The sequence below is a fragment of the Ictidomys tridecemlineatus genome, chromosome 4 (genome assembly GCF_052094955.1).
Source record: "Ictidomys tridecemlineatus isolate mIctTri1 chromosome 4, mIctTri1.hap1, whole genome shotgun sequence".
Taxonomy (NCBI): Eukaryota; Metazoa; Chordata; class Mammalia; order Rodentia; family Sciuridae; genus Ictidomys; species Ictidomys tridecemlineatus.
In genome coordinates this window covers 91,489,397-91,506,178 of record NC_135480.1, presented here as the reverse complement: position 1 = coordinate 91,506,178, position 16,782 = coordinate 91,489,397, and the positions used below count along the sequence as shown (strand labels likewise).

The 16,782-nt window shown below is 34.5% G+C and overlaps 1 pseudogene; it reads left to right on the top strand.

Moving 5' to 3' along the window:
• The first annotated feature begins 10,640 nt into the window (after positions 1-10,640).
• On the top strand, positions 10,641-12,722 carry LOC101976738 (biogenesis of lysosome-related organelles complex 1 subunit 5 pseudogene; annotated as a pseudogene).
• The last annotated feature ends 4,060 nt before the right edge of the window (positions 12,723-16,782 follow it).

The window sequence follows — 16,782 nt, the reverse complement described above, 5'->3', positions numbered from 1 at the left end:
TCCTGTCACAGACTCCCCAGGTCTCTGGCTGTTTTGCAAATGACCATGCCTTTCACACTATTACCAACTCAAAATAGGGATACCTGTCTATGTTCCTGCATTGATCCATTGGCATCCAGGACTCAGAGCTGTAGTCCCCCCACCTGTGTCCCATGTTTCATGGCTTGGCTCCAAAGCCACTCCATAGGCATCACTCATCAGATACCTGTGTCACTGCCACCATGAGCAAGCCCACAGCTGGTCCTAATGCTAAGAATTCCCTCAGTCATAACTTTTCCAGTGACAGAAAAGCAGGGCATAGCAGCCATTACCAGAGGACTCCACAGCATTGTGAACTTCCACAGCATTGACTTTTGAGCATTCCTGTAATTTTTGTTAACACTGACAACTGACAGATACTCAGACTATGTTGCTATGACCCTGTTAGTGCAAAAATATTTTGCTCACGAAAGCCAGTGCCCCAATAACTTCCCACTGGAAGATATTCTCTGCCACTGGAACCAGTCTGGAAAGTCTGGAAAAATTGACTAAACCATCAAGTGCAGAGACATCAACATAAACCCAAGAAATCTGTAAATCCAAGGAAACTATCACCACCAAAAGAACATAATTCCTAGTAGCTGAACTCAATGAAATGGAGATCAACAAATTACATTCTTAAAATTTTTAAATAATTTTAAGGAAGCTTAGTGAACTTCAAGAAAGCACAGAGATTAATTTAACAAAATCAGGAACAATTCATGAATTGAATGAAAAAATGTATTGACTGAAGTCATTAAAAATTTTTGAACTGGAGAATATAATGAATGGAATGAAAAATATAGTAGAGAGCTCATAAGAAGAATTTCCCAGAAGAAAGAATGTATGAATGTGAAGATAGATTATTTAAAAATATAGAGCTAGATGAGAAAAAGGATAAAAAGAGTGAAAAAAAACTAAAGATTGCCTATGCATTAATGGGATGGCATCAGTAGACTAACATTTTCATTGTAAGGATTAAAAAAAAGGAGAAAAGGGGTGGTAAGATTACTTTAAATAATGACTAAAAATTCCCAAATATGAGGAAAGATGATAAATATTTAGGTATAAGAGGACTATAGGCTTACAATTACAGTCAATCCTAGCAGACTACACCAAGACATACAAACAAAAAATTCAAAAGAAAAGATTTTAAGAACAACAAGAGAAAAGAAGCCTGTTGTATAAAAGTCAATAACAGTAAAGTTATCAGCATGTTTTTCAGAACAAACATTACAGGCCAGGAAAGAATGTGATTATAAGTAGATAGATCCCTAAAAACTGCCATCCAGGAATACGTTAGCTAGAAAGGCTGTACTTCAGAATTGAAAGAAAGAAAAAATATTTCCCAGACAAGCAAAAGCTGAGTCTGTTCATCACCTGTAGATCTTAATTTACAAGAAATGCTAAGAGAGTTCTCAGTCTGAAAGAAAAGAATGCTAATTAGAAAAAATGAAAACGTACGAAAGTATAGATTAACTGGTAAAGGTAAGTACATAGTCGAGTTCAGAATACTCAAATAATGCAAGGCTGGTATTTAGCATGAAGTTTAAAAGACAAAACTATTAATGAACACAGCAATTTGTTAAGAATCTAGAATATGAAAATGTCAATGTGTCACCCGAATACAAAATGTGCAAGTAGACAAAAGGGTAGCTTTATTTTTATATAATCAAAATTAATTCATCATCTTAAAATAATCCGTTTTAATTACAAATATTTCATATAAACCTCATTGTATCCACAAAGCAAAAATGGATAGGACATATGTAAAAGATAAAAAGTATTGCTGGGTGTGGTGGTGCATGCCGGTGATCCCAGTAGCTTGAGAGGTTGAGGCAAGAATCATAAGTTCAAACCCAGCCCCAGCAATTAATGAGGCCCTGTGTCAAAACAACAAAAGGGGCTGTGACTGTGGCTCAATTGCTGATATAAAATTAAATAAATAATAAAAAGGAATCAAACATGGTAACTATAGAACATCTCATTACAAAGGCAGACAGGAACAAATATCTATTGAAAAAAAACGTGAAACAAGTTTTAAGTGGAATAACTTAATGCCTATCTATAAATAATCATTGAATGTAAATGGGTTGAATTATATAATCAAAAGACAGAGAGTAGTTGAATTGATTTTAAAAAGCTGAACTTTATACTGCTTACTAAGGACTCACTTCACCTTTGAGGACACATGCATTAAAGGTAAATGCCACAGTCCAACTGGGCAAAATAACTGGGAGGTGACAAGCAACTTGAAGGTTGAAGTGGGAACTGCTTTATTACTGAGCAGCAGAGGTATATATACCTGGTTACATATATATAACTGGTTACACACAGCTTGACTCAATTAGCATCATCCAGTTACGGCAATCAGCCAATAAGGAATCTCCATCAACTTAATAGCTCGGTGGCGTTGCTTCACAAACCACTCCTCCTGGCAAACTGCCAGGCACCATCTTGACTTGATTTGTGGTCCCCAACAGGTAAAGGGAAAGAAAATGTATTCCATGGAAATGGAAAATGAAGGAGAGTAAGAGTAGCTGTAACTTGCACTGGATAAAATAGATTTTAAGTCAAAATCCATAAGAAAGAGACAAAGGTCAGTGTATAATGAAAAAGGTGTCTTTTTATCAAGAAATTGTAAGATTGTAAATTTATATTAACTCAACTTTGGGGCACCTCAATATATAAAGCAAATATTAACAGATTAGAAGAGATCTATTAATAGATCCAGAATTCAGCATGATAGAAGTAGTAGAGAACTTCAACTTCAGTACCTTGTTTTCAACAATGAAACACAATATGACAACAAAATCAATTAGGAAGCATTGTAATTAACAACAATTTACACAAATGAACCTAACAGACATACAGAATCTTCCATCCAATAATAGCAGAACACACATTCTTCTCAAGCCACACAAAACACTCTTTGCAAGAGACCATATGTTAGGCCACAAAATTAGATTTAATAAAGTTAAGAAGACTGAAACACATGAAATGCATTTTCTAATCAGAGTGGTGAGCAACTGGATATCAATAATAAGAATTTCAAAGAAGCTACAAATATATGGAAATTAAAAAAACATATTCCTGTATGACTGCTGGGTCAAAGAAAAAGAAACAAAATTTATATTGAGACAAATGAAAATGGAAGTACAAGATACCAAATTTTGTGGGTAGCAGCAAAAGCAGTTGTAAGAGGGAAATTTATAGCCATAAACACCCAAATCAAAAAAGATCAAAACAACCTAAATATTACACATCAAAGGACTAGAAAAAGAACATTATAAACCCCAAATTAGTAGTAGGGAGGAAGGAAATAAAGGTCAAAGCTGAAATAAGACTAGAAAAACAATAGAAAATCTCAACAAACTCTTGAGAAGATGCATAAAATTAACAAACCTTTGTCTAGATTAAAGGGGGAAGGACAAAATCAAAATTGCAAGAGTAGAGATTACAACTGATACCACAGAAGTTCAAAGGATCATAATAGACTACTATGAACAATTATTCAACAACAAATTGGATAACCTAGAGTAAATGTGCAAATTTCTTGAAACAACTACCTAGCAAAACTGAATCATGAAAAAATAGAAAATTCTATTGAACCAATAATGGCTAAGGAGATTGAATCAGTAATAAAAAGCCTCTCATCAAAGAAAAGCTTAGGACCTGATGGCTTCACAACTAAATTCTACTCAACATTTAAAGAAGGATTAATGCCAATCCATAAACTCTCCCCAAAACACTTCCAAACTCCTTTATGAAGCCTGCATTACCCTATACCAAAACCAGACATGAGTACTACTATAAGCCAGGGTCTCTGATGAGCATATATGTAAAAATCCTCACGTAGCAACTGAATTCAATAGCACATTGAAAAGGTCATTCAGTTGAATCAAGTGGGTTTTATCCTTGGAGTGCAGTGATGGTTCAATATATGCAAATCAATAAATGTGATATGTCACTTTAACAGAATAAAGGGCAACCATATAGTCATCTCAATAGATACAGAAAAGTTATTTGACAAAATTTAACACCCTTTCATGATGAAAAATCTCCACAAATTAGGTATAGTAGGAGTGAATTCCAATATAATGAAGGCCATATATGACAAATCCACAACTAACATAATACTCAATGGTGAGATGTTGAAAGCTTTTCCTTGAAGATCAGAAATGAAGCAAGGAGCCAGGAGGGGTGGCACACACCTGTAATCCCAGTGGCTTGGGGGGCTGAGACAGGAGGATTGCCAATTCAAAGCCAGCCTCAGGAATGGTGAGGTGCTAAGCAACTCAGTGAGACCCTGTCTCTAAATAAAATACAATATAGTACCCCTGAGTTCAATCCCTGCTACCAAAAAAAAAAAAAAAAAAAAAAGAAAAGAAAAAGAAATGTGACAAGGATGTCCACTCTTGTCATTTCATACCATCATAATACTGGAAGCATAGTTAGGCAAAACAAAGAAAGACACCCAAATTGGACACACAAAAAAATAAAATTGCTTCTGTTTGCATATACTATGATTTTAAATACATAAAACCCTAAATACTTTATTTTAAAAACTGTTAGAACTAATAAACTGAAGTTGCAGGATGCAACGTCTTTGTAAAAAAATTAATAGTGTTTTTATATATTAATAACTATCTAAAAAATGGGAAAAATCCATTTGCAATAACTACCCAAAAAATGAAATACTGAAAAACAAGTTTAACCAAGGAGGTGAAATATCTGCTCATGAAAATTATAAAACATTGTTGAAAGAAATTAAAGAAGACACAAATGGAAAGATTTTGGGTGTTTACAGATTGGAAAAAATGATATTGTTAAAATACCAATAGCACCCAAAGTGGTCTGCAGATTCAGTACGCGATCTCTATCAAATTTCAGTGGGGTTTTTCCACAGAAAAAGAAATAAAAATAAGCAAGTAAATATAAATTCTTAAATATGTATGGAGTAAGAAAAGCCCTCAAAATAGTCAAAGTAATGTTGAGTCAGAAGAACAAAGCTGGAGACATCACATTTCCTGATTTCACAATCTACTCCAAATCCATAGTAATGAAAATAGCACTTTACTGGCAGAAAAACGGTTATAGTCCAATGTAAAAAAAAGAGGGAGCCCAGAAATAAATCAGTTTTTGACAAAGATACCAGGTACATACAATAGGGAAAGAACAGTTTGTTTGATAAATGGTTTTGGAACAATTTGATATTCATATTGGGAAAGAATGAAGTTTGACAATTATCTCACTCATTCAAAATTTATCTCTAAACGAAAGAGGTGAAAGATCTATACAATAAAAACTATAGAACCCTAAAGAAAGAAATTAAAGAAGACCTTAGAAGATGGAAAGATCTACCTTGCTCTTGGCTAGGCAGAATTAATATTATCAAAATGATCATACTATCAAAAGCACTACATCGATTTAGTACAATTCTGATCAAAATCCCAATGGCATTCCTCATAGAAATAGAAAAAGAAATCATGAAATTCACCTGGAAAAATAAGAAACCCAGAATAACTAAATCAATTCTTAGCAGGAAGAGTGAGCAGGTGGCATTACTATACTACACCTTAAACTATACTACACAGTAATAATAACAAAAACAGCATGGTATTGGCACCAAAACAGACTGGTAGACAGAATGGAGGACACAGAGACTACTAACTCACAAAATTGCAATTATATTATATTAGACAAAGGAGCCAAAAACATGCATTGGAAAAAAGATAGCCTCTTAAATAAACAGTGCTAGGAAAACTGGAAATCCATATGCAACAAAATGAAATTAAACCCCTATCTCTAATCATGCACAAAACTCAAAGTGGATCAAGGATCTATGAATTAAACCAGAGACTCTGCATCTAATAGAAGAAAAAGTAGGCCCAAATATTCATCATGTGGGATTAGGCCCCAACTTCCTTAATGAGACTTCTGTAGTGCAAGAATTAAAATCAAGAATCAATAAATGGGATGGATTGAAAGTAAAAAACTTCCTCTCAGCAAAAGAAACAATCTGTGAGGTGAATAGACAGCCAACATCTTGGGAGCAAATTTTTACCCCTTACACATCAGAGCACTAATCTCTAGGGTATATAAAGAACTCAAAATGCTAAACACCAAAAAAATCAATAACCCAATCAATAAATTGGCAAAAGAACTGAACAGACAATTCTCAGAAAAGGTTATACAATCAATCACCAAATATATGAAAAAAGTTCATCATTTCTAGTAATTAGAGAAATGAAAATCAAAACCACTCTAAAATATCATCTCAATTCAGTCAGAATGGCAGCTGTTATGAAGACAGACAACAATAAGTGTTGGTGAGGATGTGGGGGGAAAAGGTACACTCATACATTGCTGGTGGGATGCAAATTGGTGCAACCAATATGGAAAGCAGTATGGAGATTCCTTGGAAAACTGGGAACTGAACCACCATTTGACCCAGCTATCCCACTCATCAGTCTATACCTAAAGGACTTAAAAACAGCATACTACAGGGACACAGCCATATCAATGTTTATAGCAGCACAATTCACAATAGTTAAACTATGGAAACAACCTAGATGTCCTTCAGAAGATGAATGGATAAAAGAAAATGTGGTATATATATATATATATATATACAATGGAATATTACTCAGCAATAAAAGAGAATAAAACCATGGCATTTGCAGATAAATGGATGGCGTTGGAGAAGATAATGCTAAGTGAAGTTAGCCAATCCCCAAAAAACAAATGCCAAATATTTATCTGATATAAGGAGGCTGACTCATAGTGGGATAGGGAGAGGGAGCATGGGAGAAACAGATGAACTCTAGATAGGGCAGAGGGATGGGAGGGGAAGGGGAGGGACAGGGGGTTAGTAAGGATGGTGGAATATGATAGCCATCATTATCCAAAGTACATGTATGAAGCCACGAATTGGTGTCAACATACTTTATATTTGACCAGAGGTATGAAAAATTGTGCTCTATATGTGTAACAAGAATTGTAATGCATTTTGCTTTTATTTATTTTTTTAAATCAATTAAAAAAAGAAAAAAAATTATCTCCAGATGTGTTGGAGACTTAAATGTGAAACCTGAAACTGTAAAATATCAAGGAGAAATAGGGAAGTCCCATGATATTGGTCTAGGCAATACTTTTCTGGTTACGACCCAAAAGTCAAAGCAACAAAAGCAAAAATAAACAAGTAGAATTACATCAAAGTACAGCTTTTCTACAGCAAAGTGAGGGGACATCCTATGGATTGGAAGATAATATTTTCAAACCATATATCCAATATATAAAACATAAAAGAAACTGAATAAAAAGAAAACAACCTGATTTTTAAAATGACCAAGGGACATAAGTGGATATATTTCAAAAGAAGACATAAAAAATCAACAGGTATATGAAAAATGGCTTAACATCCAAAATTATCTGGAAAATATAATGCGACTTTGGGATATCCTTCACCTGTTCAAATGGCTGTTATCAAAAAAGATAAAAAGTGCTGGTGAAGAAATGGACAAAAAGCACACTTGCACTATTTTAGTGTGAATGTAAACCAGTACAGCCATTTTGGAAAATGGTTTGAAGTTTCCTTATAACATTAAAAGTAGAACTCCCACGTGATCGTGCAATCCTTTTACTGGGCATATGATTCAAGGAAATGAAATGAGTCTGTCAAAAAGATATCTGCACTCCCATGTTCATTGCAGTATTATTCACTGTAGCCAAGATAAGGAATTAACTTAGGACCTGTCAGTGGATAAGTGGAAAGATATTGTTGTACACAGAGACCATGGAATATTATTCAGCCTTAACCAGAAAATCCTGTCATTTAGGACAGCCTGGTTGAATCTGGGGGATATTATGTTAAGTGAAATAAGCCAGGCTCAGAATCCAAATACTATATTTCTTACTTATATGTGGATTCTAAAAAAGAGAAATGTAGACTGATAGTTGAGGGGTGGGGATTGCAGAAATGATCAAAGGGTAAAAAAAAATTTCAGTTATACAAAAAGAATAAGTTCAGAAAATCCATTGTATAGCATGGTGACTATAGTGAATTTATTGAATACTTGAAAATTGCTTAGACAGTACATTTTTAGTGTTCTAGCCACAAAAACCATAAGTGAAGTAATATGAAAGCTATTTAGCTTTGTCTCAAGCCATCCATGGGCTGCATGTGGGCCACTGTGCATCCTGTGTAGTCTATTGAATAGGAGAATCTGGTGTCTGGGAATGACCAGTGGTCATTTCCTCTGATTGACTTTCCTGACTCACTGTGAGCCCTATTCAAGCTCTGCCAAAGGTCCCCCACAGCACCAGAGATGGAGTTGACTTGCTGTAGCCTCACAACTCCTCCAAGAGGGGTGTGACCTTCTAAGATGCCAATCAACCTGCTGACAGCAATACATCAAGACTCCACCCTTGAAACCTTATCCCTGCCTTTGATGTATCCCCTTAAGTAAACAACTGGAGCCATTTTCTTTTGTCTAGCTCCAGCTCCTGTGTGGACTAAACCTATCAAGGGCTCTGCTTTTGAAAATATCTTTCTTACTCTTTGTCTTTTGTTTTTCACTAATTATTCTAGACTTCAGTTTCTCAGGTGGCTTACACCCTCTTTGGCAGGAAGAAGAACCCCCCAATGAGACACTGGCCATCTCCCTATACAGCTTGATATAGCCTTTTGACCACATGTACCTATTTCAAGATATAATATCCAACACAGATATATACAATTGTTTGTCAATTAAAAAAGAGTTTGTCCACCAAAGTATACCACTTTCTACATATTTCTGGAACCTTAAAACCTTATTCTTCAATTTCTCACATCTTATGCTCTGTTGACCTACATTTTATTTCTGTATCTGTTATAATATATTGTTATTATTTTTGCTTTAAACACTCTGTTGTATTTTAAAGTGATTCTGCATCTTGTTTAGCTTTTGCTTTCTAATGAAAGTTACAGTATTGTTTGGAACATATATGTTCACTAGTTATGTCTTTATTCTGAATTGCAGATTTTAGAATTAAAAAGTTTTTTGGGGTCATACTTACATTCTTTATCTTAAATTCTGCTTTGCCTAATATCAGTATCACTGACCTACTTTCATATTGCATTCATTTGCCTAATGTTCATTGTCCATGCCTTTATTTTCAGTCTTCATAAGTCACTTTGTTTCTTAAATATGATATACTGTTCATCTTGCTTTGAAAATCTGTTTAATAGGTGAGTCAGTTTATTCATATTTATTTACATGACTGAATATTTTTATCTCAACTTCATCATAAAATTATATAATTATTATATTTTCTGTGCTTATTTCTATGAAGCACAGAAAATTATTTGCTATTTTATTTATAAATATATTTATTAATATTTAAAAAGGTTTGAATTTTTATTTGGTGGTTTTCTTGTGTTTTTAAAAAATATATAGAGAATGAATTCAGAGTCCCAAAAGAAAATAACCGCCAACTGAAACTATTACTCAGCAAGCCTGTTCTTTAGATATGAAGGAGAAATAAAGGCCTTCCAAGAAGTAGCACTTAAGGGAGTCCTACATCCACAACCAAAAGAAAGATAACTACTGTCAAAAAATGTGAAAGCATAAAACTCACTACAAAAGCTGATACACAAAAGAGAAATGGAAAATAATCAAATCTTATCAATATGGCAAACCACAAAACACCAAAGATGAGCAAGAAAGGAAGAAAGAACAAAGTGTATTCAAAATAGTTAGAAGAAAAATCAATAAACCTGCAGTATAAATGGACTAACTTCTCCTGTTAAAAGCTGCAGACTGGCTGAGTGGATTAAAATAACCAACAAAAAACAAGACCAACATATTCTGCCTTTAAGAGACTCACTTCACCAGTAAACACACAAACAGACTGAAAGTGAAAAGATGGAAAATATAATCTATACCTTCTTTCTTATTCAGTATTTTTGCATTAGAAAATGACCATTTGAAAGGAAAAATTTCATGTCTAAAATTTTGATTCTGTTCCAATTTTACAATTTTGATACCAATTTTAGAATGCCATGAGTATATTTCCTTCACTTACCATTTTAATCTCAGTTTTTGTTGCTGCATTTCTACCAATGCTAAATACATAATTCAGTTGATTCTTTTCCAGTGGGAAAATCTGTTTTAAGTGTAATTCTTGGGATCACATAATGCTTTACTTTGTGACTTTGAATAAAACCCTATTTTCTTTTCCATTCTGCCTCAAAGAATTTTAAATAATATCATCTAAACTCACTAGCATTATATGGATTGATTAGTATAAGAAGATGTTTTCTCATGATAAATATCCTATAGAGTTTAAGTGTATAAAATCAACTCTTGAGGGCTGGGGTTGTGGCTCAGTGATAGATCGCTCTCATGCGTGAGACCTTGGGTTTGATCCTCAGCACCACATAAAAAAAAATAGATAAATAAAAATAAAGATATTGTGTCCATCTATAACTTAAAAAAATAACTCTTGACTATATACATAAAACATAATTAAGTAAAACCTGCCATAAACATTAATATAAGTAATTAAAACAGGATTGATTATAGGTTAGAAGACATTTGATTTCATATTATTTACATCTTTACTCCTTTTAGTTTTTTTTTTGCTTGTTTAAGGTTCTCCAATTTTCAAAGATTAAAAATATTGTTCCTAGAATTTTAATGAAACATCTTTAATTTACTCATATGTGAATTGATCAAAGACCACCCGTAATTAGTGAAAAGTCTAAATTTTTTAGACCACTTTAGAGAAATAAAATTCTGTTAAAAAACAGTAAGCAATGAGTGGTGGAGGGACAGAGACCCTTGTGGGTTGTGAGGTCGCCCCCGGCAGCGGCAAGAAGAGGGACTCGCTGGGGACTGCGGGCTCAGCACACCTCATTATCAAGGATCTTGGAGAAATTCATTCAAGGCTTTTGGATCACAGACCAGTTATTCAAGGCGAAACTCGTTATTTTGTAAAAGAATCTGAAGAAAAACGTGGTCTTGGAGAAATGCGAATTCTTGAAAATTTGAAGAATATGATCCATGAAATAAATGAACATACTCTCTTCCCAGATGCAGGACAACTTGAAAGAAGTTCTCCAGGGATTGCAAGCAGCTCATGACTGTAGACTCCAGCAGAGGGAACAGGAACGAAGAAAGATGTATCATGACCACTTAATAAATAACTACTGGGAAACAGCATCAACTCCAGTGGGAGGATTTCATGAAAGAACAACCCTACGGTCATGCTGAGGTGGATGAAGAACACAGCAGAGCCACGGAGAGGCTTAAAGAGCAATATGCTGAGATGGAGAAGGGCCTAGCAAAATTCTCTACTTTTTAAGAACTTGAACCACAACATTCACAAATGGAGAAGTCATTGACTGCTCCACAAAATACTCTCACCAACATTTAGCCTCTGCTTCAAGTTTAGCAATACCTTCAGTGACACTCTTCAGTGGCACACAGAGAAACTGCAGCTGGAGCCTGATTGAATGGCCAAGAGAAGAAGAGTGCTCCACCATTCCTGTTTCAAGTGCCTAAATATGATCATTTGAATGGGGAAGAAGAGGGGGAAAATGGGACACATTTACTCTTTGTCAGAATTTGATTTGTTTTCTGACCATTAGCTGAGAGAACTATAACTACAGACTTCTTAGAAGGATCATTCAACTCATTCTCATACAGGGTTGATGCTGATTACTGTAGCTTAGAAGGCAAGTAGCACAGCTGCCTCCCACAGCTTCCCTGGCTGTGAGAGACCTAAGGATGCATAAAGTGTTATTCCGTGAGTAATGTAAATAAACAGCTGGCCTTGGAACAAAGATCACATTTAAAAGAGGGAATGATCAAAGCATTGTCTCCACTATGACAAAGATGGCCACCATGGTGCTGGCCACTGCCCGTTGGGAAAGCTCAGATTTTGCAGTGCAGCAGAGTGCCGTTCGTTTCCCTGGAGGACAAGATGTGTGTGTTAAGCTTTGTGGCCTTCCAGCTCTTAGTATTTTCATCTTTTGAAACATGCTTAGGAGGAAAAGCTTACCAAAAATATATGTTGGCTTTTAGCCTTTTTCCAAGAACCACAATCTTGCCCATAGAATTTACCTCATTTTTGTGTCTGTTTTTCTGTGGGTAAGCTTTATAAGATAAATAACGTCTATACATGTTCAACTGTTTAATGAGTAATTAGCAAATTCTGCCAAGGAGTCCCTCTGGAACCATATAAGCATTCTGGCTCTGAATGAACCAGAAGTGTTTGTCCACGTGGCAAATAATCCATGTTAAATGTAAATCCTTTTTAATGTTCACGTCTGTTCTCATAAGCAGGTGTATTATGATGAAACATGTACCAATTTTGTCATCACTGTGATTCTTAAAATTCTGCATTTAACAGTTGAATTGAAGAACTAAGTTGATTTTGTTTGCCATAAACCAAGCAAAAGTAAATGCAATAATTTCAAGAGATTTATGGAAAATGAATTTGAGGGATGGCCAAATCTTTGTAATAGTTTTCATTGCTTTTCAGTCAAGAAAGGCACAAGAATGAAAATACCTAACTTTCTCATCTTATCTCAGTGTTGTGACTGCAGAAAATTGATAATGCTTGACTGTGTAAACTTATGGCTTGCTGTCAAAGCTTCATTCTTGGCTGCATGTTGAAAATGTGATTAAAGTTAATAGAGGAGATGAAAAAAAAAACAGTAAGCAGTTGCTGATAAAGTGAGGACAAGCTAAACTGACCAGAATTTTATCTTCTTCTTGAGCAAGTGACCCTATTGTATTTGAATCTTTCTTCTTTTTTCTTAAAAAAAAAAAAAATTTAGTGCATTATTGTTATACATTATAGTGGGGTTCATTTTGAAATATTCATAAATACATATAACAGTTTGTTCCATTTCAGTCCTAAATACTTTCCCTTTCTCTTTCCTCCTCCTTCCCCTGATCTCCTTCCTCTAAACTATTTGTCTTCCTTCTATTTATTTATTTTTCTAATGGATGCATTAAAATTACATGTGAAAATGGAATGCACTGTCATACATTCATATATGCACAAAGTATAATTTGTCAGCTTTAATCCCCAGTTCTTCCCTCTTCCCCCCTTTTCTTCCTTTCCCTTAGTTCCCTGCCTCTATTCTCTTGATCCCTCTCTCTTTTTTTTTAAAGGAATGACTTTTTCTTCTTTTTTTTCTCTTTAGCTCCTGCATATGAGAAAAAAACATTCAACCTTTTCTGAGTTGGCTTATTTCACTTACCATGATGTTCTCCCGTCCTATATATTTATGTTTATAATGACATAAGTTCATTCTTCCTTATAACTGAGTAGAACTCCGTTGTGTATGTACATCACATTTTCTTTATCCAGTCATCTGTTGACAGGCGCCTGAGCTGATTCCATAGTTTGGCTGTTGTAATTGTGCTACTATCAACATTGGTTTGTGTGTATCACATATATAGTATGCTGATTTTGCTTCCTTTTTATAGATACCAAGGAGTGTAATAGCTGGATCATATGGTTTTCCTATTCCCAATCTCTTGAAGAGACTCTATACTACTTTCCAAAGTGGTTGAACTAATTTGCATTGTCCACTGTTGTGGTTTGGATGTGAGGTGTCCCTCAAAAGCTCACCTGTGACACAATGCAAGAAGGTTGGGAGGAAAAACATCATGTTATAGCCTTAACCTAATCAGTGAATTGATCCCTGATGGGATTAACTGGATGGTAACTGGATGCAGGTGGGGTGTGGCTAGAGGAAGTGGCTCAATGGGGGTGTGGCTTTGGGGTATATATTTGTATCTGGCAAGTGGAGACCTCTCTCTGCTTCCTGATCACCACCAGAGCTGCTTCCCTCTGCCACACTTTTTTGCCATGATGTTCTTCTGCCTCACCTCAAGCCCCAAGGAATGGTTGTGGCCTTCTATGAACTTTTCTTCCCCTAAAATTGTTCTGGTCAGATCTTTTAGTCACAATGGCCCAAGAAAACCTCTCACCAACAGTCTATAAGTATACTTCCCCCGCCATGTTCTTACTAGGAATTGCTGTATTTTTGAAGGCTGCCACTTTAACTGGTGTGAGATGAAATCTCAGTGTAGTTTTGATTTGAATCTCTTTGATTGCTAAGGATGTTGAGTATTTTTTCATGTATTTTTTGGCCTTTGTGTTTCTTCTATTTGAGAAATAACTATTTAGATCTTTTGCAGATTCCAGCTAATAGAATGTGAGTGGAGGACTTTCACCTCAAAAACAATCTCTCACACAATTCTGCATGCTCTTTCCTACTCTGTGGGTTGGTGCAAACGTCGTGGTGACTTTGGAAGCCAATTTGAAGATAGGAGGGCCATAAGACAAAAATGAGCCTAGAACTCTGAATTACTTTTTGGAGGAATAGTGCCAACCAATTAGCTACGTCTTGGACTTTATGAAAATAATAAATGAACTTTTATCATTTTAGTCTTTGTACATTTAAATATTTTGTTTGTTGGAGAAGATAATGTTTCCTGAACTAACATAGAAATCAGTATCTTGAAAAGTAGGGGTTTGTGAACATAAAACTTAAAAGATATGTGGCATTTCTTTAGTGGTGGGAGGTAAAATTTAGCTAAATTTAGCTCCATTAGTAAAGATGTGCAATTGTGCCACATAACAACATTTCAGTCAATGATGAACTGCACATATGGTAGTCCAATAAAATTATAATAATATTCCTGTTGCTTAATATTGAAATATTCCTACTTCCTAGTTTTATGCTGGGAATTGAACCCAGGGCCTTGTGCATTTGAGGCAAGTATTCTACCAACTGAGCTATATCCCCAGCCCTTCCTGGCATTTTTATTGGCCCTTTTCTATGTTAGCTGTGTTTAAATACACAAATACTTACCATTGTGTTATAGTTGCCTACAGTATTCAGTATAGTAACATGCTATACAGGTTTGTAGCCTATGAGTAATAAGCCATACCATATATCCTAGGTGTGTACTAGGCTATACAATCTAGGTTTGTGTAATTACTCTCTGACGTTCACACAACAAATGAAATCACTCAAACTTTGCTTTTCTTGGATTATATCACTCTTGTTAAGTCATGCATGACTATATATGAATTTTCATGGTTAAACTTAAATTTCATATATATCATATTTAAAAACGAAGTCTTCTGGTTTTACTACCCCAAGTCCTTATTTAACATGTGGATAGCCTTTATAAAGGTGAACAGAGTTCTTCTGAATTTACTTATATTTGCTTTGAACATGGATTGTTACCTTTACTTGTAAGATGTGTAGAGATAATGTATAATATCAGTTTTCATTTTTAATAAAGCCTTAATAATTTGTATTTGGCCATTGGGTTGCCTATTGTGACAACTATTTACTGCTCATTAAAGAAATGTAAATATTATAATGTTAATAATATAAATAATATAAATGCTGTCATTAAAATGACAACTTTGAAAAACATTTTAACATGCTAATATAGTGGTAGTGTTTTATATATAAAACATATAAAAATACAATTTTTTGAGAAGAATTATTTAAAGCTATGTATGAATTATAAAGGGAGAACTTTTTTTCAAGTGGGATTATGGGTGACTTTGAAAAGAAACTTTAAAGATAGATATATAAAGGACAGATAAAGGGGAAAGGAAAAATCAGAATAGCAACAACTCAATGTTAATTAAAGATCATTTATTATAGGCTGCTGCTCTAGATTGTGTGGTATTTTTCTAGAACATGTTTCAGTTTCTAGAGACAGTTCAAGAGGAATTGTACCCATATCCGTTTTCACACACTTGAAACTTAAGTTTCATTTTGTGAAAAACCTTTTGAATGGTGCTTCTTTGCTAATTTTCAATTCATTGTTCAGGCAAGTGTTTCAGTGTATCTGTCTTTTTGTTGGTGTTTATTGTAGTTTCACAAGTCAGGCCATTTTCTTAAAAATAAAATATCTTAAAGATAAAATGCAAAATGAGAGCTATGAAATAAAAGGCATTCCGTGGTATGTTGGGGATCAATTTCAGAATGTCTTGTGGATGCCAAAATATATAACTTACACACATGATTTCTGTGAAGGTGGAACTCATGACTACAGAACAGGCAGGTGCAAATTTCATGAAAGAGGAAGGCCAATTGTAGTCATTACCTAGATGACATCCTGTTGATTTGGTTAAACAAATAATTCTCAGAGCACTTTTCTATGTGAAATGAAGTTCCAATTGGTTCCCCTCTGGATGTTAAAACAGAGTCAATAAGTTAAATATAAGTGAAAGCTTTTCTAAAGTCAACTTATTTTCATTCATTCTTTATCTTCACATTTTCTTCAAGAATCTTGTTAGGCAAATAATTCAGAAATAGTTTGTAGATGATAGAAATGACAGTAATGTTACAGCCATAAATTTCCTTGTAAGCACTGCTTTATCTCTATTGTTGTTCTTCATTTGATGCATTTCAGAGTGTTTTCTTTATGATTTGACTCTTTAGTGAATTAGGAGTGTGGTGTTTAATTTCCATATGTTTGAATTTACCGAATTTATTTCTAGTTCGACTTTTAATTTCATTACATTATGGTTGGAGAGCAATATTTGTATGATTTCATGACCTTTATAGTCATTGAGGCTTGTTTGGTGGCCTAGCATATGGTCTGTCCTAGAGAATGTTTCATGAGCATTGAGTAAAACGCGTGTTTTTCTACTCTTGTGTAGTGTTCTACAAATGTTTTTTAGATCTAGTTGATTAATAGTATTATGCAAGTCTGCTATTTTTGGAAT